Consider the following 25,932-nt stretch of genomic DNA (forward strand, 5'->3'; position numbering starts at 1 on the left):
ATTCTTTGTCTTCTTTTGTGCTAGAACGAAATTAGCCTTGCACACACCATAGCTAGCTCTTTTGTCTCTCATTTTTTGTAACCTTATTTGACCTAGTTTCTAGAAGCTAGGGTTAGGTTTTTGTAGAGACATCCTTAGGTATCTTTTATTTGCTTAGAGGCCCCTAAACTCTTCTATATAAGGGGTGCTCCTAGACATGTAAAAGGGTTGAACATTTTGAAGTAAAAACACTCTTGTGTCTCAACCATTTGTGAGAGTTTCCTCCCTTGGGAGTGAAACTTGTAAGCCTTATCTTGCATAGCAAGTGGCGGCACACATCCACTCATCTTCAAGGTTGCCATGGCTTCTAGCCTAGCCTTGTAGTGGCGTGCTTCTCACATTTTTACCATTTCTTTCCTTTCCATTTTATGTTTTCTTCTTCCTTTAATTGTTCTTGGTTTTATATGGTTTATGTTCTTTCCATTTCTTTTTCATTTTGAATCAATCCATCATCTTCTTCTCTTGAGCTTTGTGGAAGGAACCTTCACATCTAGATAGCTTGCTATCTTAATGTCCAGTGGGGATTTTCAAAAATCTTTCTTAAACAACTTCACCATATTCATAACTCTAAAAATGAACAAGATAATACTTCATCATTTGGTATCTAGAGCTTTGGTTGTCCTTGAATATGGTGTTTTCATGTTCTAACCTTGTCTTGTGTAGCTATCTTTGAATGGTCCACATAAAAACAATGCTGGCAGAAACTGTTCACGATTTTAAAAGATTAAACTGCACCTGCTCAGTGGTCCAAAAATTACGTTCTTGATGTCCAAAGAAAGCTCTGTTAGTCTAGTTTTTAACAAAAAAAGAACCAATGCATTTGGAGTTCTGTGGAGAGAGTTATGATTGAAATAGTGAGCAAAGGTCAGAGTTGCCGAGATCACCGCGAATCAACGTTTTTCAGGTTATGTTGGGCAGTTTTGGCTACTGTTTTTGTTACTCTTCTTACTCTTAAATGTTGTTAGATAACATGTCTTTGTGTGCTTAATCATTGACCTTCATTTCCAAAAGTTTAAATGCATGATAGCTACATGTTTGAGTCTTTAAATGCGCCTAACTTTTGCTTGAGTCATATGTCATATGTTAGCTTGAAGTTTTCTTATTCTTGTTTTTCCAAGTATTTGAATCTTGCTTTCACTTTATGTCTTGCTTGATGTATGCTCCATGAAATTGATTTTGGCCTAAAACTTGAGGAACTAAGTGTTCAAGCCACCTAAAACTCTTTCTCACCATTTTATGAAACTAGTTGTGAAAAGAAGAAATTTTTTGCACCAAATATTGTCTAAAAACCGAGAGCAATCTTGCTCATTGGTGAACTAAAAGTGTGTTTTTCACTAAGTGTTATGCAACTAGTTTCATGCTTGAGAAGTGGGTGATAATGGCAAATTAGTTCCATGCTTTAACTTGGTTATGATCTTTCTTGGTGTATGCATGATTTAAGACTTGAAGATGCTTGTCAAGTGCTTTCCATAGAGTCTTTGAAATGTGCTTTTCTTGTTTTAGTCTTGTTAAAAGTTTTGTCTCAAACTTTTCTTCTTTAGAGTTTAGCTTTCCTTGTTTTTGTGCTTTTCTTGCTTGTCACTAGGTGTTATTTGTTTTGTCTTAGTAGTTTTCTTTTCTTGAAACTCTTGGGATGTTGTGGCCGAATCACTTGTCTTGCATTTGAAGGTTTTGAACAAGTTTTTAAAAGTGTTTGCTTCACTCCTTTGGAGGAGCTTTGAGTGTAGCCTTGCCTTGTTACTTTGGGAGTGTGATCTAAACACTTGGGTTGCATTTTAGGTTGGATTTGGTCTTGGTTTTTATGTTGTCTAACCTCTAATCCATTTATTTTGTCTCGGATTTGAGTGTTTTTGTTGTAGGAATCATGGCAAGTTCATCAAATGCACCTACACCAAACAAAAACAATACATTGATGAGATTGCTTCGGGATTTGGAGTGGTCTAGGAAGGAGGCCTTTGAACAATTAAGAAAAGACAAGGAGCAAAGTGACCTAAGAATCCAAGAGCACATTCAAAGGCTTGAAGCTAAAGAGCAAGAAAGAGAGGCTAGGAAAAGAGGGCATTCTAGGCGTAACCCATCACTAGAGAAGCAAACTCCAAAGATTCCTAAGTTCTATGGAGGAAGTGATCCCAAAGTCTTCCTTGATTGGGAAGCTAAAGTTGATCAAATTTTCAATGAAAATCATGTAAAGGATCAAACACAAGTTGATCTAGTAGTTTTAGGATTTTTGGAGTATGCCAATACTTGGTGGCATAAAGTTTGTAAGAATTATGACCAAGGGCCACCCGCGGCTTCTTGGATGGACATTAAAACTCTTATGCGCGCTAGATTTGTTCCTCCCTCCTATAGGAAGGAACATCTTTTGAAGCTCCAAAGGCTTCACCAAGGTTCTATGAGTGTGAGTGAGTACTTTAAAGAATTAGAGTCTCAAATGCGTAGGGTTGAAATAAAAGAGACTAACAAAGAGAAAATAAAAAGATTTGTGAGTGGTCTTAGGAGAGACATACAAGACCAAGTAGAGTTGTATGAGTACTCCACTCTTGAAAATGTTTTCACACTTGCCCTTGGGATTGAAAATCAATTGAAAAGAAAAAGAAAGGCAAGGAAGAGTTACTCACCCAACCACTACTTTAGTCACTCATGGAAGGGAAAGGATAAAAAGAAACATGATAAGTTCCCTTCTAACTCTCATCAAGAACCACCAAATAAAAGTAAGTCACCAAGTGATCACATTCACCATTCCACTTCTCAAAGATCAAGTTCCATTAAATGTTTTAAATGTTTGGGTTATAATCACATTGCTTTAAATTGCCCAACCAAAAGGACCATGATCTTAAAGAAGAGTAGTGATGTTGAAAGTGAACACTCATCTCCCCATTCTCTTTCAAAAGAATCTTCTTCCTCTAGTAAAACTAAAATTTTTGAGAAAGACCCTATGTTATTAAGGCGCATGATAGGTCAAGATCAAAGTGAGCTTGAGCCAACTCAAAGAGAAAACATTTTTCAATCTAGATGCAAAATTAACAAATGGGTTTGCTCTCTAATTATTGATGGAGGAAGTAGTACCAATGTAGCTAGCACAAGGTTGGTGGAAAAGCTTAGCTTAGAGACCATTCCTCATGCTAAGCCCTACAAGCTTGCTTGGATAAGTAAAGAGGGAGAAATAGATATCAATAAACAAGTCCTAATTAACTTCTCTATAGGAAGCTACAAAGATGAGGTGTTATGTGATGTTGTTCCCATGGAAGTCACACATATCTTACTAGGTAGGCCATGGCAATTTGATAAACAAACTTTACATGATGGTCATACCAACCAATACATTTTCTTCATAAATGGGAAAAAGACAACTTTACTACCTCTATCACCTCAAGAAGTTAATAAGGATAGAAATATAATAAGAAAAGATAAAGAAGAAAAAGAAAAGGGGCAAGCTTTCACCAAGGTTTTACTTGCCTACAAAAAAATTCTTCCAAAGCAAGATGTGCATCACTCTTCCTTCTCTTCCCAAGCCAAAAAGGAAGGCCCAAAGCATAAGCAAGAGAGGAAGAGTAGTCTAGAAAATAAAGATGGCCTAACCAAAGCTAGGGGTAATACCCTTAGAAAGGATAGAACAAAAGCGCATAAAAGGGAGGCGCAAATCCTCCCCCAAATCAAGTCAAGTTCCATCCACAAAGGCTTCAAGAATTTGTGGTCAAATTCTCTCCAAGAAGGGGAGGATGATGAAGGATTGACCCCAACCAAGGATGAAGGCACATGCTTAAGAAGACTAAGCATGTTTATAAAGGAAGTTCACTAATTCTTCATCCCTTTTCATTTGTGTTTATTATTTTTGATTCCCAAAGTTGACTTAGTTGAATCAACTTTAGTTGACTTGTTGACCTTTGACTAGGTTTGACTTATTGACTATAGTTGACTTGACTTAAGCCAACATGCTAATCTATGTTTATTTGCTTTGTAGGTTAATTAGGAGTAAGAAAGCAATGCTAGGTGGCGCATGGTGATTGGGGAGCATAAATGATGTGGAAGAGAGAGTAAAGCAAAGGCATAAAACATAAAGTAAAAGGCATGAAGCAAGTGTACCTATGTACCTTTGGTCTCCTTTGTTTTTAGCACTCTTTGGAAACTTTTTGGAGACATATGGGATACATTCTTTGTCTCCTTTTGTGCTAGAACGAAATTAGCCTTGCACACACCATAGCTAGCTCTTTTGTCTCTCATTTTTTGTAACCTTATTTGACCTAGTTTCTAGAAGCTAGGGTTAGGTTTTTGTAGAGACATCCTTAGGTATCTTTTATTTGCTTAGAGGCCCCTAAACTCTTCTATATAAGGGGTGCTCCTAGACATGTAAAAGGGTTGAACATTTTGAATTAAAAACACTCTTGTGTCTCAACCATTTGTGAGAGTTTCCTCCCTTGGGAGTGAAACTTGTAAGCCTTATCTTGCATAGCAAGTGGCGGCACACATCCACTCATCTTCAAGGTTGCCATGGCTTCTAGCCTAGCCTTGTAGTGGCGTGCTTCTCACATTTTTACCATTTCTTTCCTTTCCATTTTATGTTTTCTTCTTCCTTTAATTGTTCTTGGTTTTATATGGTTTATGTTCTTTCCATTTCTTTTTCATTTTGAATCAATCCATCATCTTCTTCTCTTGATCTTTGTGAAAGGAACCTTCACATCTAGATAGCTTGCTATCTTAATGTCCAGTGGGGATTTCGCTTAGCTTTCTTAATCAACTCACACCATATTCAATTATCTTAAAAAGGAACAAGTTAAGCCTTCATCAGAAGAGTAAAGAAACATAAAATGAAAAGCAAGGGAAAGGGGAGGAATGGAGGATTCACGCCACTACAAGGCTAGGCTAGAAGAAGCCATGACAACCTTGAAGATGAGTGGTGTATGCCGCCACTTACCAAGGTAAGATAAGGCTTGAAAGAACTCCACTCCCTAAGGAGGAATGCTCTCACAAAAGGTTGAAACACAAAGTGTATAATTTCTCCAAAATGTCCAACCCTTGTACAAGTGTTAGAGGTTCCCTTAAATAGACAAGTCTAGGGGCCCCTTAGCAAAACAACAAAGTAGAAGGTTACAAAAGAAACCTAGCATGTTCTAGAAAGTAGGTCAACATAGGGTGCACATGGGTGAAATTTCGTCCAAGCCTTCTAGGTGGCAAGTCTTCATGGCCAAGGCTCCCAAAGGAGGATTCTATAACATTCTAGAAGACTTGGTGTCCAAGGCATGTGGGCCTCCTCTTTCTAGATGCTTTTAGAAAGTCTTGTTCCTTCTCTCTCTCTTCCTTAGGATGCCAAGTGTCTCCCATGTGGTCCTCCTCCTTTCTTATTCCTACAAAAAGCAAATTAAGGAATTTATTAGCATGTTGGCTTAAGGTTAAGTTAATCTTGGGTCAACAACTCCACCCTTAAGTCAATGTCAACAAGTCAACTCAAAATAGTCAACCACAACCAACTTTACGAAATTGAAACTAAAGAAATGCAAAATAAAGATAGAGAGGACAATGCCTTCCCTTTTGTCATGCTCCTCGTGATCCTCTGATGAATACATATTTTTGCCATCATTCAGTGTTTAATTATGGGTATTTAATTGAATTTTTGTGCTTAAAGATTGATTTAATTGGGATTTCCTGTAATTGGGTTTATTGAACATGAGATACAAAAAAACATGTTACAAATAGATTTTTAGTTGCATAAATGTTCTTTGGATATTTTGAGGTGTGTTAGTGCAACTGCAGCTAAGTTGAGCTCATGGTGGGTGGAAATAAATTGGTTAAAGCTTCATGACACCTTAAAGATAAATCCAAGAATAAGAAATTATCAAAATCACAAAAATCCAAGCCAAGCATTGCATGAAGACGGCAAGAAAAACTTGAAAAAGTGAAGAAGTTAGGCTACACCAAGAAGAAAGCAACAAAAAAATTGGACCTTGCGATTTTCTTTATCTTTATGATAGAAGATAATTTGGGAAAAATATATCTTTAGATATTTTATTTGATATTTTTAAATGATTATCTTATTTAATTATATCATAAAATATTAAAAGATAATAACTACCAAATCTTTTTAAATATGACAAGATCTTCTTGAATCTTTTTAGATCCACAACAAACAAATATATCTTGAAGATATTGGATTATTTAGAAGATAATTTGAGGAGATTGGAAGGGGTTGATTTGAAAAATTAATACAAATATTAATTGGTGGTAATTTATCATATATATTTAATTACTTTATTTATTTAATTATATTAGATATTGATATTATCAACCAACTATATTTGTCAAATAGTTTATATCTCTCCAAATATTTTTAAAATAACTATAAAGATACAGAGGGAGAAGTAGAAAAAAAAAAGCTCAGGACTTCAGAGTTTTGGAACCCTTAGGGGGGCCTAATTTCGTTTCCTTTCTCTCTATTCTTCTTTCTATTTTTATTTTACTTTTGCATTCTATGGATTGTTAAACTTCTTGGGTTGATTCCATTGTAATTCCATTATGGATTCTAAGGTTAGAATAAAATAATTTCTTTGTTCTTTTTATTATTGTTGAGGTTTTCATTCATGTATGTCTTTTATCTTTGAATCACATAAAAAGTAATGATTTTAAATCTATATGCATGTTGATCATATGAATCAAGGGTTTTTAAATTTAATTGAGACTTTACTTTGATTTTATTTAGAAACTTTCATGTGATTTTGGATGAGTTTTTACCAATAATTGAGAATTTGCTTTGATTAAAGGTATTTACTCTAACTAAAATTAATTGAGACTTTACTTTGATGAGGAGATAAAAGAATAGACATGATTAGGCATAGTAAAATTTGATTGACACTGTACTTTGATTGAATTTACTGTGGATAATCTAAAAGTTCTCACTTTTAATTGAGACTGTACTCTGGTTAAAAGTGAGAATGCCAACAAATTAATTGAGACTTTACATTGATTAATTTGTAAATCTACAACAATAATTAATTGAGCAATAATATTTAGATAACCGGTGATGAATCTATTTTGAAAAAGCAATGGAATCAATCTATTTTCTTTACTATTGTTTTTATCTCTTTTTATCTTTTTTATTTCTTTCTTGTTTATCTTAATCCTCCAATTTTTTATTATTTTATTTAACTAACTCTTTTGTATAGTTTTATAAGAACTAATTTGCTAGAAATCAATTCCGTGTTCGTTAGAGACGACTTTGGGTTACTTTACCCTTTCTATTTTGTTTACTACTATCTTAGCAATATTGATGTTGTTATAGTTTAGTAGTATTAATTTGACTGTGTTTACGACAACGTTATCAAATTTGGCGTCGTTGCTGAGGAATACGGTTATAATTTTTATCATTTTAGTTCTTTTTTTTATTTTTTATTTTTTTTATTTTTTGTTTTATTTATTTTATGTTTGTTTATCACTAGCATTTTTTTCTTCTTTTTTTCTAACATTTTTTTTTATTTTCTTTAGTTATTTTATTTAGTTATTTTTTAAGCATAATTTTTGTTTGAGGAATTTTGTTGAGAAATTTTTTAAACTAGTTGGGAAACACTTTGGCTAAGGAAAGATAAGGTACTTAAGTTGTCCATTGAGACGCACCTCTCTTTCCTGGAAGTCTACTCAACAAGCTTTCAACTTATTTCTTTTAAGAAAACCTCTCTAAAAAATGAAAAATATTTTTTTATACGAAAATAATCAACATTGTAGTTTTCAAATGGACTACAATTGTTATCCACAGCAACCACGTGATTCATATGATTATCAGCAAAAAATTGTCATACCTACTTCTGCACTTGATATAAGTCGGTTAAATTTACGACAATTTAATTTTCTATATCCTAGATCATCTTTTTTGGGATATGTTGATGCTGCTCAATGTGAATATAAATTTGTACCCGTTGATGAGGATATGAGTACAAATGGTCATATTCAAGAGCAAAGTTGTGAGATAATACAATAGAGGAACCAAGTGCAATTGAAGAGCCAATAGTATTCGAAGATGCAACTGAAGCATCTACTATTGCAACTGACTTGGTTAATGATGAAGCAGCAGAGTCAAAAACACCAAGTGAAAATTTTTGCTCACAAGATGAGATTACAAGGATTATTGATGATCCAGTTAACCATCTGAATGCACCTGATGATGCTCAAATTGATGAGGTGGTCACATCTTCTTCACTATACTATTAGAAAACTAGAATCATCGCTATTATTGATACCAACACTTCAAATGTTGTTGAGCTCTATGAAAAGTTGGGGAGGTTAAATTGCCTTTTTGGGACATTAAGAAAGATAGACTTTCTGCTACTATTCGGGGTTTTGTTGATCAACATGACAATGTAATAGGTTTACTAAAGGTTATTTATGAACAAGCCATCACATTTGATAAATCTCTTACCAACACTATTATTATGTTTTTTCACCCTTAAACTTCATTGATATTAAGGGAATGTCACTACCAGAAAAATGTTAATTACTGACGGATTCTAACCATCGGTAATAGCCATAATCCGTCGGTAATGATGTTTTACCGACGGACTTTTGACGGTAAAATATCTGTCGGTAAACTGCTCATCGGTAATCATTTACCGACGGATTGTTGAAATCTGCCGATAATTACCGACGAAAATATTCGTCGTCTTTTTCGCTGGTTATTTCCGACGGATATGTCCATCGGTAATTCCGTCAGTAAGATAAAAAATTTGGTCTGGGTTTGTTTGTTTTTTAGACATTCCACAATACTTGCATATAGAAAATTCTAATACAGACAAATCCAACAGTCCAGCATTCCACTATATCAAATATTGTATCATTATTAAACTCCATGACAATATATATCAAATGACACACTAAATTGTTCATAAAACAGAGAAAATAATATGTATCACAGGAAAGTTTGTCAAATATTACATAAGCACGACCACTACCAAGAAGGACTAATAGTACATAAGTTTATTAAGTAAATTTTGAACAAAGTTTTTCTTAAGAACATGAAAAGCTAATAATCTTCATAATTAGGAGAAGATTCTTCATTTAGGTTATCGTCCTCTTCATTATTTTGTTGCTGAGAATGGGATGGAGGGATTTCAGAGTTTGGTTGAGTAGGGTTTGGCTGTTGTGGATGTGGTTGTGGTTGTGGTTGTGGCTGTGGCTACTGAAGACAAGCCTGAGCATCAGGAGGGAGATATTTTAGGACTAGTGACTGAAAGGATCGAAACTCAGACCTCAATTGCTCATTTTCCTCTAGGCTGCGTGACAGTTGCTGCCTAATATTAGTGAGGTCCTCAGTATTAGAAGAGGAAGAAGCTGATACTTGGTTCAAGCTTTCATTTGGACCTGTATATTTTGAAACAAGTTGACCAGTCCCATAAAGTCTTCCTTTCTTTTTCCCTCCTACTGTCTCAATCCAACACCTAGTCCTGATATTCTCGTCTTGTGTAGGATCAACAGAGGACTGCTCTTGTGTTCCATCAGCACATGAGGAAACCTCAGATCTAACTTGAGAAAGCCTAGTCTGAAATTCTTCCTGTAAGTAAACAATGAACAATTATTATTCTGTGGTGGGATACATTTAAGAGTAAATAATATTGAACAGTAAAAGAGACTTACATTTGTCTTCCTAGACCTTTTATCCACAAACTTGCCAGTACCCTTCTGAATATGTGTCTGCTGAAAGACTTCATCAACAAAACACATGGCGTCCCAACTCACGTGCCTGCAACAAAATGTTATAGAGTTAGATTTGATTTGATTTCAAACTTTAAAAATGTAGTTCAAATGTGACAAATACAAACAGTTAATGTGTTTACCATACGAAGGGCATGCTCGTAAGTGGTAATTGATCCACCTGTGTGTAGGGTCCCACCTGTTTCAGAAGCCCTATTCTTTTTTGCTGCAATACATTTGCTCTGATAACTTGGAGAATTCCAATGTTCTAGCAGCCTTGTCCACACATCATTAGGAATCCATTATGGCCTTTCTCTAGCCGTTCTAGCATCTCTAAACAGCTCAGATAGACAATGGGAAGCTCTGCTGTTGAAATTTCTCTTAATGGAAATTTCATGCTCTGGTGCCCACTGAACTCTCCTCTATAACACAATTTAAACATATAAAACATTATAAGTATATTAAACATGGAATAGTAGTTAACAACTTAATTTACCTATATAATAAGTTAGAACACGTTACCTTGAAACGTTGCTAGAAAATTTCCCTGTCTTTTTTAAGTATTGATGAAGGATTGACCCCAACCAAGGATGAAGGCACATGCTTAAGAAGACTAAGCATGTTTAGAAAGGAAGTTCACTAATCCTTCATCCCTTTCATTTGTGTTTGTTATTTTTGATTCCCTAAGTTGACTTAGTTGAATCAACTTTAGTTGACTTGTTGACCTTTGACTAGGTTTGACTTGTTGACTATAGTTTACTTGACTTAAGCCAACATGCTAATCTATGTTTATTTGCTTTGTAGGTTAATTAGGAGTAAGAAAGCAATGCTAGGTGGCGCATGGTGATTGGGGAGCATAAATGATGTGGAGGAGAGAGTAAAGCAAAGGCATAAAGCATAAAGTAAAAGGCATGAAGCAAGTGTACCTATGTACCTTTGGTCTCCTTTGTTTTTAGCACACTTTGACCACTTTTTGGAGACATATGAGACACATTCTTTGTCTCCTTTTGTGCTAGAACGAAATTAGCCTTGCACACACCATAGTTAGCTCTTTTGTCTCTCATTTTTGTAACCTTATTTGACCTAGTTTCTAGAAGCTAGGGTTAGGTTTTTGTAGAGACATCCTTAGGTATCTTTTATTTGCTTAGAGGCCCCTAAACTCTTCTATATAAGGGGTGCTCCTAGACATGTAAAAGGGGTTGAACATTTTGAAGTAAAAACACTCTTGTATCTCAACCATTTGTGAGAGTTTCCTCCCTTGGGAGTGAATACTTTTAAGCCTTATCTTGCATAGCAAGTGGCGACACACATCCACTCATCTTCAAGGTTGCCATGGCTTCTAGCCTAGCTTTGTAGTGGCGTGCTTCTCACATTTTTTACCATTTCTTCCCTTTCCATTTTATGTTTTCTTCTTCCTTTAATTGTTCTTGGTTTTCTATGGTTTATGTGCTTTCCATTTCCTTTTTGTTTTGAATCAATCCATCATCTTCTTCTCTTGAGCTTTGTGAAAGGAACCTTCACATCTAGATAGCTTGCTATCTTAATGTCCAGTGGGGATTTCGCTTAGCTTTCTTAATCAACTCACACCATATTCAAAAATCTAAAATGGAACAAGATAATCCTTCATCATTTGATCCCCATGATGGCCAAGGATTAAGAAATTGTTGCTTGATTGTCTTTGTGATAGCCTGTGAAGCAACTCTAGATGGAACAAACCTACAATTCATGGAAAATTGTCAGAAAATGAAAGAATTACATAATATAAACAATGAGAATAATTGAATTTAAATATTACCCTCGACCGACAAGTTCAATCATCAGGCGATCCTGCAGAGGAGGGTCAGGTTCTGCATCTAAATCAATATCAACCGTAGGCTGTGGGGCAACTATATCACCTACAATTGGGGATGGTGCAGACTACTGACCAACGACAGAAGATGGGCCACCAATGGAGGCTGGGATGGTACAGTATGAGGTGATGGAGATGCTCCAATGTCTGTAGAAGGGGTATGTAACCCAATGTGTGGAGCTGAGGAAGATGAGGATGGTATATGGGAGGGTGGTACAAAAGGGGGCATGGGAGCAACAACAGGGGTATGCAACCCTGTGGGTGGAGGTTGAGAAGAGGAGGACGGCATATGAATCACTGGGATAGATGTTGGGTTATGTAACCCTGTGGGTGGAGGTAGGGAAGATAAGGATGGCATATGTAAGCCCGGGGTAGGGGTGATGGGTCTGACTAGAATCCGAAGCACATAATTATTACGCCGCTTTCTTGTTTTTGCAATACCTTTCCCCTTGTCAGCTGAGGGTGGTCGAGGTGGATCTCCCGATGACATGGTTTATGGAGTATAGGATCTAAGTGTCAAACAAATTAAGATGGTGTATAATAACAAACAAATATATAAACTTAATAACTATTCATTAGACATATTACACAACTTGAAGTACAACAACAAAAAGTTCTAATGAAATGAAAAAAAAACAAACATATTAAAAAGTTAAGTACTAAAACAAAAAAGACAAAGTTAGTCATTATCATCACTTTCACCTTCATCGTCGTCCTCCTCTTCCTCCATTTCTTCTTCTTTAGTTTCATCTTCTTCTTCATCTAGGTATTCCTCCTCTTCTTCTTTTTCTTCTTCTTCTTCTTCATCTTCTTCTTCTTCTTCTTCTTCATCTTCTTCTTCTTCCTCCTCCTGTTGTTCCAACTCTTCATCATGACCTTCTATGTGATGAAATCCCGATACATGTTCTACTTCAATTACTTCGTTCACATGGGACATTTCATCAACTTGGTAAGGGACATCGTCTTCCACCCCATTTTAATTGCAACACACCAACCACGGTTGTCTTTTGGAGATGGTGGATATTGTACATAATATACTTGTCTAACATTGTATGCTAAAATAAATGGATCAAATGGTTGGTACCTTGAAGTCATGTGAATGTCCACAATGTTATATTTAGGATCTACTCTTGTAGCTTTTCTTGAGGGATCAAACCATTCACAAAAAAAGTACAACTTTCTTTGGTTTATTAGAAGTATTGTACTCTAGTTCATATATTCTATGAATGATCCCATAAAAATCATCTTCACCTCCTTCGGTAAGGCCCTTCACACGAACACCATTATTTATAGTCTTTTTCCCTTTGCTCCATGCGTTAGTATGGAACTTGTACCCATTCACGAAGTACGTGTGCCATTCTTTGACACATTTCATTGGCCAATTTGACAAATCCCTTAGGTCTTGGTTTCTAACACTTAATGGCTCGTTATAAACCTACAAGTATAGAAAGATAGATGTAAAATTATGATAATTAAAATCCATTTGTTACATAATAATGGTACAATACATACTTGATATTGGAACCATTCAGGAAACTCTGAATGAATATGAGCAGAAGCACTACTCTCAGGTATTTGCAAGCCCGTAAGGAATGAGCTGGTGAAAATAGATTGCAATGGTAAATTAATTATAGGCTTACATATAATTGACCACAAATTTGTTAACAAAGGAGGATATAACTTACTCAAGATATGGTTTGACTTCAGTGCAATTGATTAACACATGAACATGAGCAGATTTAAACTCGGCATTAGTTAGCCAATGAATCGATTCTCTCCCTGCATGTCGACCTTGTTACTGAAAAACAGACAACGTTGACACATCTCTTTGACATTCAACTTCATTCCTCCAATTGTGTGGTGACAACATGAAGTTGTTGAAGTAATGAGAACAAAAGTATGTTGTCTCACGGTGTAAATAAGATGCACAAATAGAACCTTCAACTCTTGCTTTTATTTTTTATTGATCGTTTTGAATCACCCATGAATCTATGCAAATAAAAAAATACATCATGATGAAAAAAATTGGTGACAAAATTAATTATAAATATAAATATGGAGGTCCTTTAGTACCTTTCAAAAGGATACATCCATCTATATTGCACTGGTCCACCCAACAATGCTTCATGGGGGAGATGAATAGGGAGATGTTCCATGGAATCAAATAATCCAAGAGGGAATATTTTCTCTAATTTACAGAGAATAATTGGAATATTTTCCTCCATTCTTCTTAGGGATTCCTCTTTTAATGTTGTAGAGCACAAATCTTTGAAAAAGTGGCTAATTTCAGTAAGAGGATTTAAAACATGAATGGGCAAAACACTAAATGCAATAGGAAGTAATGACTCCATGAAGACATGGCAATCATGACTTTTCATTCCATGGATTCTTCCCTTTTCAACATCAGCACATCTAGCCAAGTTGGAACTATAACCATCTGGCATCTTAAGTTCCTTTATCCACCGACAAACTGATTTAGCTTCATCTGGAGTTAAAGTGTAATTCGCTTTAGGCTTTAATATTTTCCCATTATCTTAAACCTTCAACTCCAAGTCTTTTCGCTTGCAATACAATCCTAAATCCCTTCTTGCCTTCTCATTGTCTTTTGTCTTTCCCGTCACATTCATAACAGTATTGAATATGTTCTCAAAGAAATTTTTTTCTATGTGCATTACATCAAGATTATGTCTTAACAAATTATCTTTCCAATATGGAAGATCCCAAAAAATGCTTCTTTTTGTCCAATTATGCCACTCTCCATATCCATCTATCCGTGTTACACCGTTTTCAGTGACTTTTGGAAAATGTTTCACTCTTCTCCAAACTTGTAATGGTGTCAACCTAGGAGGTGGCCCATCTGTTTCAACTTGCCCTTTTCGAAAGGCTTTAATATTTCTCCTGGTGGAGCTCCAAAGGTGCATGAAGAGCTCCATGCGCAGCGAAAATGGATGAAGGAATGGAGGCAAGTTGGAAGGCACTTGCAAGCAATGGAAGATGAAAAAGGTGATAGGATTTCCTAATCTATGCTAGCCTAAGGAAGGTGGCTAGAGGTAGAGAGAGGAAATCTCTAGATAGTGGTGACTCTCAAAGGCAATAGAGGGAGGAGTGCTCTCAACTCAAGTTGCATCTATTGCATAAAATTTCAAGAGTGTCTACAAATGAGTGAAATTTTGGCTTTTATATGAAGCCATTAACACATGAGAAAGGAGAGCCATTGGATGGAGTGGGCCTTGATCTTGGCCCTAAGATTAAGCTTGGAGAAGGAGGCTTGATCTTGGCCATTGGATGATGCCTTGGAAAAGGAAGAAGCATTCCTAACCCTTGGATGCTTTGGATCCATGAGGTGTAGGAAGAAGTGTTGACTTTCACTTAGTCCACCTTGGCTCTTTTGATAGTTCGTGGCCAAATCTCCTATTGGGCTTAGTCAAGCCCAATTTTATCAATTGAACTACTCATACTTTGACTTATTATTCTAGAAAGCAAGGCCTAAACAATGGGCCAATCTTATTTGATGAAGGATCGTCTCGGATTTGGGGTGAAATTCATCTAGAACGAAAATGGGTATGAACCCTAAAACGAAAAGGGGGAAAATGGAGGACGTTGATTGGGGGTTTTTGCGGAACGGAAGGAAATCACGCCACTTGGAGGAGATTCCAAGATAAGTGAGGAAGATCCGCCACTTTGAATCGGAGATTCAAAGATAAGGATCGGTGGTTCTAAGGAGAACCTCGAGACTTGAGAGAAAACTCACTGTTTCATAAAACTCAAATCTGCATACAAATGTGTCTCACAATGGCTTATATACTATGGGCCGAAACAACAAAAAGGCCCAAAATAACTAAAGGTCCGGTAAAGCCCAAACAAAAACATTACAAGAATTATAAAAGAGTTCTTGTTCTACAATCTGAAGCTAATCCAAGATCTCTTTTAAGGTCTTGGACATGATTCCATCAACTGTTTTCTTATCCCTTGACAGTCTCGAACCACACCTCCATCATTGCCTTCGGGTTGGAGAAAATTCGACCTCGAATTTTAGCGCTTCATTACCTACAAACAAACACACAAACATAAGTGCTGAGGAACACGCAAAAAAAGAATAGTCTAAAAATAGAAATAAAATGTTATCTAAAAAAAAGATGAGATTGGGATCATGGGAGAGGCCAATCTGTTATTATCAAGGTGCTTAGAGATTGTCCTCCAGGATCAAAGATAAACCTGCAGAACACGTCAAAGAGTTTAACCACAAGTATATTATTCACTGTGAAACAAAAAGGAGAACAACCCATAATAATCAGAATAGAAAAAGAGTTTCCTTGAAATCCTTCAGGATTTTCATGATAGGCCAAACACACAATCAAATGATGAAAGTCAGGTTCATGTTTGGCCCATGTTGTTGTTGCCTTTTCCATCATCTTTTTCTCACCCCATTGCTTATGCCATTGCTCCTTAATGTATAAGTCTTCCCTAGGCATTAAGACAAAAAGAGAGGGTTTAGTAAGTGTTCCTAATGAAAATGCAAAATCATGATGTGAATGGGAACAACGATTTAATACATTATCATCCCCCTTTAAGGATTTCATCTCAACCATGAATTTCAAAGGTGTGAGGAGAGACTCATTCTTGTGTTTCTCTCTTTGTTCTTCTTCTTCTTCCTTTGCTCTTTGTTCTTTCTCTTCTCACTCTTTTAGCTCTTGCTCCTTTCTCTCTTTTAGCTCTCTCTCTTGTCGTGCCTTTTCACGCTCCCTTTTTGCTTGTTGCTCTTGTCTAACTTCGAGCTTTTGCCTAACACTCCTCTTCACCTCTTTGAAGTATACAATGTAATCCTGGAGTTCTTGAAGAGTCATGTACTTTGCGTTCCAATTAGGACATTCATAATTTTCGTGTCCATATCCTTCACACTTGGTGCACTTAATAGCACTTGTTTTGTTGCTTGGCAATGATCCTCTATCATGTTTGTGCTCCTTTCTATGTTCCACAAGTTTGCTATTCAGCTTGATGATTCTGGACACAATGAAGTTGATATCCTCTATCAAGGTCGAACGTGTATGGAACATTGTGGAGTGCTCAAAATTATTAATTCTTGCAATGAAAGAGAGGAAACAAGAACTAACACAAAACACAGTAAGTGATTAGCAAAAGTAATGTAGATAAAATTATCAAATGGGCCTCACCACTCCTTACGTGTTTACACTCAATTCCACTCGTCTTTCACTCTGAAAGTGTATTCACTTGCTCTCAAGTTCCTGTTCAGTTCCTCAAAGAACCTCCAATCAACCCATCAAGAATTCAACATCAAAGTGAAAGATGTAACGAATCTAAGCTCAACTCAGGAGGCCAAGGAAAGGATGACTCCAAGACAAAACCAAGGAAGTTTAAAGACAAACTAAAAAGCACCAAAAGCAAGAAAGCGTTAAACCAAGGAGAGTGAATATGTGACAACTAAGACCCTGACAACGAGAAAAGCACTTTAAAAGACAAGAGTAATCTAAACAAAGTATTTAGAATTACTACTGGGAAGGTGAAACAAAATACTCAAGCTAAATTGTGATGAATGATTCAAACTCCCACAAGCAATACTTTCAACAACTTTAGCTCAAAGTACACTATCCCACAACACAAGAATTCAAGGAAAATAAAACTCAAAGAGAAAAGTGATAGACAATGGACTCAAACAAAGCTAGAAATGCAATAAAAGAGACTTAGACCAACAAGAATATTGACCCAGAAATAAGCATAATATGATAATATGCACCATCTATATCAATCATAACAGCAACAATTTAGAATCCCATCGATGGAGCATTGACAACAAAGTGCATAATGAATGCCAAACTAATGAACCCCATGTTGCACTAAATGGGAAAGGACCAAGACTAGATCCTCGGATTGAATCACCTCACCACCAACAAGAACAATCAACGGCTCCCAAAATGTGCCAAATTTTTTTTTTCTGCACCGCACCAACTCTATTTTTCTCACACAACCACTTTATGCGTTAGATTTGGACCAGAAATTAACCAGCCCCTATATAGTTGCTGCATCGCATGGCAAAAAGACTAGAATTGACGGCCTTTTGCTTCGTTTGATTTCCACTGCTCCAATTTCCAAAATAACAATTATACCGCTAAAAAAAGAAAGTGTGTTACTGTCAAATTGCAATGCCCGAGATGGGCTGCTGGACAGTGCTACTGCAACGTGGAATTTTGGTGGCTGCGCAAGTTTAGGTTGTTGCCACGCTTCACTCAAATTTTCTGCTGCACTAAAATTCTGCCACTACCACCAACTAATTAGACGTTGCTGCCAATTAGCTCCAAATCACAAAAGAAAGTGGAAAGTTGCTAATGTTTTACCACCATTTCAGCAGCAGGAATTTTTAGTCTAGAGCTTGCTTCTTTTGATTGGTCTATCTTTGAGTAATTCCAAGCACTAACGTAGCTAAATAGATGGGCCAAACTGCCATAATTTCGGATTGACATCTGCTGCCACGCTTCAAATTCTGTTCCAAGTGGACCAAGGAGAACCACAATTTAATGATTGGCTTTATGCACGCTGCAGCCAAGTGATGCCTTGTGACTTGGTTGCCACAAGTTGGTTGTCAAACCAAAATCCCCATTTAAGCGAGGGAAGCGACTGTCACGTGCTCCCAATTCTAACCAAAAAACCAGATTGTTTGATCCAAACTACACCATGAATTAATTGCACCAACTGAAATAAAATTGTTGCAGTAGTTTACCAAGCCCAAAATAAATTGTGTGATGAAGGATTGACCCCAACCAAGGATGGAGGCACATGCTTAAGAAGACTAAGCATGTTTAGAAAGGAAGTTCACTAATCCTTCATCCCTTTCATTTGTGTTTGTTATTTTTGATTCCCTAAGTTGACTTAGTTGAATCAACTTTAGTTGACTTGTTGACTTTTGACTAGGTTTGACTTGTTGACTATAGTTTACTTGACTTAAGCCAACATGCTAATCTATGTTTATTTTCTTTGTAGGTTAATTAAGAGTAAGAAAGCAATGCTAGGTGGCCTATGGTGATTGGGGAGCATAAATGATGTGGATGAGAGAGTAAAGCAAAGGCATAAAGCATAAAGTAAAAGGCATAAAATAAGTGTACCTATGTACCTTTGGTCTCCTTTGTTTTTAGCACATTTTGACCACTTTTTGGAGACATATGAGACACATTCTTTGTCTCCTTTTGTGCTAGAACGAAATTAGCCTTGCACACACCATAGATGGCTCTTTTGTCTCTCATTTTTGTAACCTTATTTGACCTAGTTTCTAGAAGCTAGAGTTAGGTTTTTGTAGAGACATCCTTAGGTATCTTTTATTTGCTTAGGGGCCCCTAAACTCTTCTATAAAAGGGGTGCTCCTAGACATGTAAAAGGGTTGAACATTTTGAAGTAAAAACACTCTTGTGTCTCAACCATTTGTGAGAGTTTCCTCCCTTGGGAGTGAATACTTTTAAGCCTTATCTTGCATAGCAAGTGGCGGCACACATCCACTCATCTTCAAGATTGCCATGGCTTCTAGCCTAGCCTTGTAGTGGCGTGCTTCTCACATTTTTATCATTTCTTTCCTTTCCATTTTATATTTTCTTCTTCCTTTAATTGTTCTTGGTTTTCTATGGTTTATGTGCCTTCCATTTCCTTTTTGTTTTGAATCAATCCATCATCTTCTTCTCTTGAGCTTTGTGAAAGGAACCTTCACATCTAGATAGCTTGCTATCTTAATGTCCAGTGGGGATTTCACTTAGCTTTCTTAATCAACTCACACCATATTCAATAATCTTAAAAAGGAACAAGATAATCCTTCATCATTTGGTATCTAGAGCCTAGGTTATCTTGAATATGGTGTTTTTCATGTGCTAACCTTGTCTTGTTGTAGCTATCTTTGTATGGTTCAAATCCACTTTCATTGCACACAAAAACAATGCTGGCAGAAACTGTTCACGATTTTGAAAGATTAAACTGCACCTGCTCAGTGATCCAAAAATTACGTTCTTGATGTCAAAAGAAAGCTCTGTTAGTCTAGTTTTTAACAAAAAAAGAACCAATGCATTTGGAGTTCTGTGGAGAGAGTTATGATTGAAATAGTGAGCAAAGGTCAGAGCTGCCGAGATCACCGCGGATCAACGTTTTTCAGGTTATGTTGGGCAGTTTTGGCTACTGTTTTTGTTACTCTTCTTACTCCTAAATGTGGTTGGATAACATGTATTTGGATGCTTAGTCTTTGAGCCTCAAATCCATGAGTTTAAATGCATGATAGCTACATGTTTGTGTCTTTGTGTATGTCATGTTGAGTCTTTAAATGTGTCTAACTTTTGCTTGAGTCATATTTTATATGCTTCATTGAGTTTTCTTATTCTTGTTTCTAAGTATTTGAGCTATTGCATGAGATCTATGCCTTTTGTTGTAGCATGCTCCTTGAAATTGATTTTGACCTAATTTTTAAGGAACTAAGTGTTCAAGACACCCTAAAATATCCTTCTCATCATCTTAAGTACCTAGTTTTGAAAAGAAAAATTATTTTCATGACCAAAAACAGTTTGGAAGAGAGCTAATGTGTTGCTTGGTGAATCCATTTGGCCATTTTTACTAGGTGTTATGCTACCAAATTTTATACTTGGATTTTGGGTGATATTGGCAAATTAGTTCCATGCTTTAACTTGGTTATGATCTTTCTTGGTGTATGCATAATTTGAGGTATAATCTTGGCTTGTTCAAATGCTTTCCATAGAGTCTTTAAAAGTGTTTTTCATTGCTTTAGTCTTGTTCAAGTTTTGTGTTTAAAAAAAAATTTCCTTAGAAGTTAAACTTTCTTGTTTTTGTGCTTTTCTTGCTTGTCACTAGGTGTTCTTTGTTTTGTCTTAGTAGTTTTCTTTTCTTGAAACTCTTGGGATGTTGTGGCCGAATCACTTGTATTGCATTTGAAAGGTTTTGAACAAGTTTTTAAAAGTGTTTGCTTCACTCCTTTGGTGGATTTTGAGTGCTAGCCTTGCCTTGTTACTTTGGGAGAGTGATCTAAACACTTGGGTTACATTTTGGGTTGGATTTGGTCTCGGTTTTCATGTTTTCTAACCTCTAATCCATTTATTTTGTCTCCGATTTGAGTGTTTTTGTTGTAGGAATCATGGCAAGTTCATCAAATGCACCTACACCAAACAAAAACAATACATTGATGAGATTGCTTCGGGATTTGGAGTTGTCTAGGAAGGAGGCCTTTGAACAATTGAGAAAAGAAAAGGAGCAAAGTGTCCTAAGAATCCAAGAGCACATTCAAAGGCTTGAAGCTAGGGAGAAAGAAAGAGAGCCTAGGAAAAGAGGGCATTTTAGGCGCAACCCATCACAAGAGAAGCAAACTCCAAAGATTCCTAAGTTCTATGGTGGAAGTGATCCCAAAATCTTCCTTGATTGGGAAGCTAAAGTTGATCAAATTTTCATTGAAAATCATGTAAAGGATCAAACACAAGTTGATCTAGTAGTTTTAGGATTTTTGGAGTACGCCAATACTTGGTGGCATAAAGTTTGTAAGAATTATGACCAAGGGCCACCCGCGGCTTCTTGGATGGACATTAAAACTCTTATGCGCGCTAGATTTGTTCCTCCCTCCTATAGGAAGGAACTTATTTTGAAGCTCCAAAGGCTTCACCAAGGTCCTATAAGTGTGAGTGAATACTTTAAAGAATTAGAGTCTCAAATGCGTAGGGTGGAAATAAAAGAAACTAACAAAGAGAAAATAAAAAGATTTGTGAGAGGTCTTAGGAGAGACATAAAAGACCAAGTAGAGTTGTATGAGTACTCCACTCTTGAAAATGATTTCACACTTGCCCTTGGGATTGAAATTCAATTAAAAAGAAAAAGAAGGGCAAAGAAGAGTTACTCACCCAACCACTACTTTAGTCACTTATGGAAGGGAAAGGATAAAAAGAAACATGATAAGTTCCCTTCTAACTCTCATCAAGAACCACCAAGTAAAAGTAAGTCTCCAAGTGATCACATTCACCATTCCACTTCTTCAAGATCAAGTTCCATTAAATGTTTTAAATGTTTGGGTTATAATCACATTGCTTTAAATTGCCCAACCAAGAGGACCATGATCTTAAAGAAGAGTAATGATGTTGAAAGTGAACACTCATCTCCCCATTCTCTTTCAAAAGAATCTTCTTCCTCTAGTAAAACTAAATTTTTTGAGAAAGAACCTATGTTATTAAGGCGCATGATAGGTCAAGATCAAAGTGAGCTTGAGCCAACTCAAAGAGAAAACATTTTTCAATCTAGATGCAAAATTAACAAATGGGTTTGCTCTCTAATTATTGATGGAGGAAGTAGTACCAATGTAGCTAGCACAAGGTTGGTGGAAAAGCTTAGCTTAGAGACCAGTCCTCATGCTAAGCCCTACAAGCTTGCTTGGATAAGTAAAGAGGGAGAAATAGATGTCAATAAACAAGTCCTAATTAACTTCTCTATAGGAAGCTACAAAGATGAGGTGCTATGTGATGTTGTTCCCATGGAAGTCACACATATCTTATTAGGTAGGCCATGGCAATTTGATAAACAAACTTTACATGATGGCCATACCAACCAATACATTTTCTTCAAAAATGGGAAAAAGACAACTTTACTACCTCTATCACCTCAAGAAGTTAATAAGGATAGAAATATAATAAGAAAAGATAAAGAAGAAAAAGAAAAGGGGCAAGCTTTCACCAAGGTGTTACTTGCCTACAAAAAAATTCTTCCAAAGCAAGATGTGCATCACCCTTCCTTCTCTTCCCAAGCCAAAAAGGAAGGCCCAAAACACAAGCAAGAGAGAAAGAATAGTTTAGAAAATAAAGATGGCCTAACCAAAGCTAGGGGTAATACCCTTAGAAAGGATGGAACAAGAGCTCATAAAAGGGAGGCACAAAACTTCCCCCAAATCAAGTCAAGCTCCATCTACAAAGGCTTAAAGAATTTGTGGTCAAATTCTCTCCAAGAAGGGGAGGATGATGAAGGATTGACCCCAACCAAGGATGGAGGCACATGCTTAAGAAGACTAAGCATGTTTAGAAAGGAAGTTCACTAATCCTTCATCCCTTTCATTTGTGTTTGTTATTTTTGATTCCCTAAGTTGACTTAGTTGAATCAACTTTAGTTGACTTGTTGACTTTTGACTAGGTTTGACTTGTTGACTATAGTTTACTTGACTTAAGCCAACATGCTAATCTATGTTTATTTTCTTTGTAGGTTAATTAAGAGTAAGAAAGCAATGCTAGGTGGCCTATGGTGATTGGGGAGCATAAATGATGTGGATGAGAGAGTAAAGCAAAGGCATAAAGCATAAAGTAAAAGGCATAAAACAAGTGTACCTATGTACCTTTGGTCTCCTTTGTTTTTAGCACATTTTGACCACTTTTTGGAGACATATGAGACACATTCTTTGTCTCCTTTTGTGCTAGAACGAAATTAGCCTTGCACACACCATAGATGACTCTTTTGTCTCTCATTTTTGTAACCTTATTTGACCTAGTTTCTAGAAGCTAGAGTTAGGTTTTTGTAGAGACATCCTTAGGTATCTTTTATTTGCTTAGAGGCCCCTAAACTCTTCTATAAAAGGGGTGCTCCTAGACATGTAAAAGGGTTGAACATTTTGAAGTAAAAACACTCTTGTGTCTCAACCATTTGTGAGAGTTTCCTCCCTTGGGAGTGAATACTTTTAAGCCTTATCTTGCATAGCAAGTGGCGGCACACATCCACTCATCTTCAAGATTGCCATGGCTTCTAGCCTAGCCTTGTAGTGGCGTGCTTCTCACATTTTTATCATTTCTTTCCTTTCCATTTTATATTTTCTTCTTCCTTTAATTGTTCTTGGTTTTCTATGGTTTATGTGCCTTCCATTTCCTTTTTGTTTTGAATCAATCCATCATCTTCTTCTCTTGAGCTTTGTGAAAGGAACCTTCACATCTAGATAGCTTGCTATCTTAATGTCCAGTGGGGATTTCACTTAGCTTTCTTAATCAACTCACACCATATTCAATAATCTTAAAAAGGAACAAGATAATCCTTCATCATTGTGTCCCACCAACAATTGAGAAAAAGGTTCCTAGTTTTGGAACTAACTCCAGCAAACACTTTAGTGTATCCAACGTCACCAGCTTACTATAATCCACATCTTTCTACTACAGTATTAGTATTTCAACATAGAGGTTATTGCTGCTCAATTACCTATTTAGTTGGCTGCACCGAAAACAAAGCCACCACTCAATCAGAAAAACAAAAACTGCACCGCTTGAGACGCCATGTATTTGGCTGCTACAACACTAAAGACAACAAGTGGCTTGCACTAAACTTCAAGCACAACACCGCTTGAAGAAAATAGATGTTGCTGCCAATTCTAGAATTATCTTCAATCTGCTGCACCAATTAAAACCCATATGTGATGCTTCCACTAGGATGAAAAACTACAGCTTCTAATTACACCAATAGGGGTTGCTGTGCTGAATGGTTTTAGTTGCTATCGCATGGGCCAATATCTTGCTGCACTAATGTACCACTAAAGACAAGGCCAACTACAACTCTGCACCGAAAGCTACTACTGCATGGCTCCAAAAACGGAGATTTATTTGCTGCACTTCCAATTTTCACATTCATAACACCACACGAACCATGTTGGAAATTTGACTTTCCAATCACTTTGAGTCCACCACAATAGTACAGCCGCTTCTAGATGACCAATCACTTTGCTTCTAACATAAAAACGCTGCACTGCTTGACCCCAAATGGTTGTTGCCAATTGGTCTACCACATGCACTTAAAGATAAAGATCAGGTGATGAAGTAAATATGTTGCACTAAGCTCCAATCTGTTGCACCAACTGGACCAAAATGTCTGCACTAGAATATGAGCTGTAACATGCCAAAAGAAATGTGTTTTGCATCCACGACTTCAAATCACATCACCGCAAGCTTCACAATTTCAGTGCACCGAACGAAGCTTAAACCACGAGTTGCTGCACTGCAACAAAAGTTTCCTCCATGTGAGTAAGTCAGATGGACCAGCTTCTCAAACTCACTCACACCTTGATTGTTGTGTTAGTCCTTGATTGACTTAAGCAATTCACATTCCAGAAAACGCTAGCAGTAAATATGGCCACTTGAATCAACTTAGAACACCTCAACTTCAAGTTTATCTTCAATGGGCCATTTTCTCAAGCACGTGGTATGCATCACTAACTTTGCTTAATTCAACTACAGCGAAAACAATCCCAACACTGAAACTGGTATGCGGAAACAGAAAGCTTCGAGCTAGAGAATCCAATTTTCAGAAAATGGTTGAATGGGTGTAAGCACAAAACGAAGAACAATGGTTTTCCAAACCACTCGTATGTAGATGACCGCGCCATTATCTCTTCACTTCAACTCATGCCTCAGAAAAAACAACGATTGTGATTTAGCGATTTTGCTTTAGAGCACAAAACGAAAGTGCACGAAGGATGAATGAGAACAACTACGCCAGAACCCAGAATGCGAAGAAATTGAGAACGACAATCTGAAACGAATTTGAAAGAGAAACAACTGAGCTCTGATTACCATATGATGAAGGATCGTCTCGGATTTGGGGTGAAATTCATCTAGAACGAAAATGGGTATGAACCCTAAAACGAAAAGGGGGAAAATGGAGGACGTTGATTGGGGGTTTTTGCAGAACGGAAGGAAATCACGCCACTTGGAGGAGATTCCAAGATAAGTGAGGAAGATCCGCCACTTTGAATCGGAGATTCAAAGATAAGGATCGGTGGTTCTGAGGAGAACCTCGAGACTTGAGAGAAAACTCACTGTTTCATAAAACTCAAATCTGCATACAAATGTGTCTCACAATGGCTTATATACTATGGGCCGAAACAACAAAAAGGCCCAACATAACTAAAGGTCCGGTAAAGCCCAAACAAAAACATTACAAGAATTATAAAAGAGTTCTTGTTCTACAATCTGAAGCTAATCCGAGATCTCTTTTAAGGTCTTGGACATGATTCCATCAACTGTTTTCTTATCCCTTGACGGTCTCGAACCACACCTCCATCATTATTGCTATTCTATTGCTCTTTGATACACCTCTTCAAATCTTCATATCTTCTTTGGCCAATGTGAAGAGTGAGAGAAGCCCAAGTGGGTTTAGGCCATCTTGAATGAAGCCTAATTGGATCTTTTTGAGCATGCTCCTTGTTATTGGGCCTCTTGATGGGCTTGGGCTTGAAGATGAATGTGGGCCATGTATTGGGCCTTGAGCATGATTTGGGCCTAGGCGTTGACCCAAGCTATAAGCCTTGTTGGGATCACATCATCCCCTCCCACTTGAAGAGGATCTGACCTTAGATCAAGAGGGTTATTTAAGGCTTA

Source organism: Vigna unguiculata, chromosome 3, assembly GCF_037176805.1.
Source record: "Vigna unguiculata cultivar grain cowpea cultivar isolate G323 ecotype 2 chromosome 3, ASM3717680v1, whole genome shotgun sequence".
Classification (NCBI taxonomy): Eukaryota; Viridiplantae; Streptophyta; class Magnoliopsida; order Fabales; family Fabaceae; genus Vigna; species Vigna unguiculata.